Here is a 3,605-nt window from a genome sequence, read left to right as displayed (position 1 = left end):
TCTTGGGGCTGTGAGTTTGAGTCCCACATTGGGTGTAGAGATTACTTAAAAATAAAATATTTAAAGTGCTTTTCTTTTAATATTTTAAATACATTGCTCCACCATCTTCTCATTTCCATTATTTTCTATGAAAAAAAAATCCCTGTTATCCTTATTTTATCTGTATATAATGTGACTTCTTTCTCTGGTTACTTTTACGATTTTCCATTTATCACTAGTTTTGACTAATTTGAATATGAACTGCTATGGTGCAGTTTGTTTCATGTTTATTGTTCTTGTATTTCATCAAACTTTATGGATGTGTTGCTTGTTATGTTTAACAAATTTGGAGAATTTTTAAATTGTTTCTTCGAATATTTCTTCTATATCTCTCCTTCAGGAACTCCAATTACTTGTATATCAGGCCACTTAAATTTGTCCTTCAACTCATTGATGCTCTGTTCATTTTTTTCAAATTTTTGTTTTCTTGGTTCCCTTTTAGATAATTTCTATTGCTATGTCCTTAAATTTAGTAACCTTTTCTTTTAAGCTAACTAATCTGCCATTGATCTTTTCGGCATATTTTTCATTTCAGGCATTGAAGTTTTCATCTCTAGAATTTTGATTTGGATATTTTTTATATCTTACATGTCTCTACTTAACTTTTTGAATTATGGAATACAATGATAATAATTGTTTTAATATTCTTTTTGGCTAATTCTAATGTTTGTGTCAATTCTGGGTGGGTTTTGATTTGTTGTTTTTCCTCCTCACTATTTCATATTTTTCTGCTTCTCTGCATGTCTGGTAATCTCTGACCAGATGCCAGACATTGTAAATTTTTCCTTGTTGTGGGCTGGGTATGTTTGTATTACTGTAAGTATTCTCGAGCATAGTCTTGGGATGCAGTGAAGTTACTTGTAAATAGTTTGGTCCTTTTGAGTCTTGCTTTTAAGATCTGTTAGGCAGGGCCATAGTCATGCTTAATCAAAAGGTAATTATTTTCTACTACCGAGCAAGACCCTTCAGAATAGCGCACCCAAGACCTAGAAAATTGTGGGGTCTTCCAGCACTGCTGGTGGGAGCAAGTACTAGTCCCAGTCTTGTGTCGGTACTGAAAACTATGGTACAATGAGATTAATGCTGTTCCCTCTCATCCTTTTGGATAGTTCTTTCCCCAACTTCATGTAGTTTCCTTACATGAGTATGTTGACCAGTATCCTCCTGAGTAGTCAAGGGAATCCTCTGCAGATTTCTGGGTCTTTCTCTGTGCAATTTTCTTCTCTGTGAACTCCTGCAACCTTGGCTTCCCCAGACTTATAGGAGTTTGCTCAACTCAGGAGTCCATAGGGCTCTGCCTGGGTTCCCTTTCCCTGGGCCATGGCCTCGATACCCTCTCGTGGTAGTAATCTGGGGCAGTCATAGAGCTCACCTCATTGCTCTATTATTTTTTTCTGTCTTTTGAGGATTATTATCCTTTATTGTCCAATTCCAGTATCTTGAAAATCACTGTTTCAAACATTTTATCTTTTAATTTGGGGCAGTGGAAGCAGAAGAGTGGTTTTAGTTGAGGGGGTAGATCTGGTTCTATTCCTCCGTCTTGGCTGGAAGCAGAAGTCCCAAGTCTATGGTTTTGTTTTGTTTTGTTTTAAGATTTTATTTATTTATTTGACAGAGAGACAGCCAGCAAGAGAGGGAACACAAGCTGGGGGAGTGGGAGAGGAAGAAGCAGGCTCCCAGTGGAGAAGCCTGACGTGGGGCTCGATCTCAGAACGCCGGGATCACACCCTGAGCCGAAGGCAGATGCTTAATGACTGAGCCACCCAGGCGCCCTCCAAGTCTATGTTTATAACAAAATGCGTCCAACAAATAGAGATGCTCAATAATGCAAGGTGTTTTTTTTTATAGCCATTGTAGTAGTTCTTTACCAATTACAAGTTTATTCAGATTTTATACTTCTCATAAAGTCAAAATTTGAGTTAATTTTTGTGCTATCTATTGAAAAAGGATTAACTAGAATATGGTAATTCATGCAAGAATTCATAAATATCAGTTATATCAGTCTTGATTCATTTACTTTTTTTATTCACTTATTTAACAAATATTGAAACACTTATTGAGTGAATATTGTGTTACACAGCCAGGTGCTGTGTAAGTCAAAGCAGATAAGGAGATAACAAAATAGGCATGCTCACAGAGGTCACTGCTATTGAGGGAGACAGCCCTGAGAGAAAAATATAATACAGTGAGATTGGTGCTATGGTGGGTAGGTGAAGAGTGGTTTTGAAGGACATAGAAGGGAGTACAACACCTAGACTGGATATGTGTGTGTGTGTGCGTTTGTGTGTGCGTTGGGGCTGGGTGGAAAGGAGCTGGTCCTAAAGGCTACCTGAAGCAAGTGATGCTTGAACTGAGACCAGAACTAATAGTTTATAATCAGGAGAAGAATGATGCCCAAACCAGAGTTAGGGACATCAGGTGATGTGTGAGAATCAGGTGATAAGAAAAAATACATAGGTGTTCTAGAGATTGCAAACAGATCAGTTTGGCTGGAATATGGGGACTAGGGGGCTGGGAAGATGGTGGGGAGATATGAGGCACTTCATATCATTTGCAGAGGAAGAACCCTCATGGTGCTTCCTCAGAGAGCAAAAATGGGCTGTGAGAGCTATTGGGCTCATCTGTTTTATAACCTCAGTGTGTCAAATCAGGGAATTTTTAAAAAAGATTTTATTTATTTATTTGAGAGAGAGAGAGAGCACAGAGGGAGAGCGAGAGGGAAAAGCCGACTCCCCCCTGAGCAGAAAGCTCAATGTAGAGCTCCATCCCAGGACCCCGAGAATATGACCTGAGTTGGAGACAGACACTTAAGTGGCTGGGCCTCCCAGGCTGGGCCACCCAGGCTCCCCAAATCAGGGAATTAAAAAAAAAAGACATAAACCACCCAGACTGTGTCCTCTCTCTCTTACTGCCCCAAAGGAGGAGAAGAGCCATCATCAATGGCAGAAGACAGTTGCAGAAACACCACCTAGAGCCAGCTTCGGGCTCAGGAAAGAACACTGCACCTCCTTCTCATGGTTTTGGGTACTTGACACAATTAGAGAAAGTTCTTTAGTAACAAATTTTAGAAATGATCCTTAAAAGTATAGTCTTAAATCAGGGACTATTTTAGCTGAGTCATTGCTAGTTTCTTTCTGGTCTAGCAGTATCCACTTGTCTTCTTAGCAAACCCTCAAACATTCTTCAATGTCCATCCCAATACTAGAAGAAAACCTACAGGTGAATAATTCTGTGATCTTGCTAATGGAGAAAGTCTGTCTAAGTAGAAGAGCAAAGGTAAAAATGTTAAATGACAAGAGCGGCAACTGATTTCACAAATATTTAAAACTTCTGCACATGTAAAGTGCCTAAACCGGAATTAAAAGGTAAAAAACTTGAACCAGAATTTTGGAAGAAATCTTGGTGTTTTTATTTTATTTATTTGATAGAGAGAGAGACAGCAAGAGAGGGCACACAAGCAGGGAGAGTGCGAGAGGGAGAAGTAGGCCTCCCGCTGAGCGGGGAGCCTGATATGGGGATCCTGAGCTGAAGGCAGATGCCCAACGACTGGGGCACTCAGGCACCCC

General features: G+C 39.7%; 1 non-coding gene across 1 annotated transcript; it reads right to left on the bottom strand.

Annotated features, from left to right (window-relative positions):
- Positions 1 to 2,918: 2,918 nt before the first annotated feature.
- LOC117803208 lies at positions 2,919 to 3,132 on the bottom strand. The gene has a single exon (XR_004626901.1). It is a non-coding gene; the product is annotated as a small nucleolar RNA U3 (small nucleolar RNA).
- Positions 3,133 to 3,605: the final 473 nt, after the last annotated feature.

The sequence above is a fragment of the Ailuropoda melanoleuca genome, chromosome 7 (assembly GCF_002007445.2).
Source record: "Ailuropoda melanoleuca isolate Jingjing chromosome 7, ASM200744v2, whole genome shotgun sequence".
In the NCBI taxonomy this organism is placed as follows: Eukaryota; Metazoa; Chordata; class Mammalia; order Carnivora; family Ursidae; genus Ailuropoda; species Ailuropoda melanoleuca.
The sequence above is the reverse complement of the archived record's forward strand: the minus strand, read 5'-3'. Positions and strand labels throughout refer to the sequence as shown.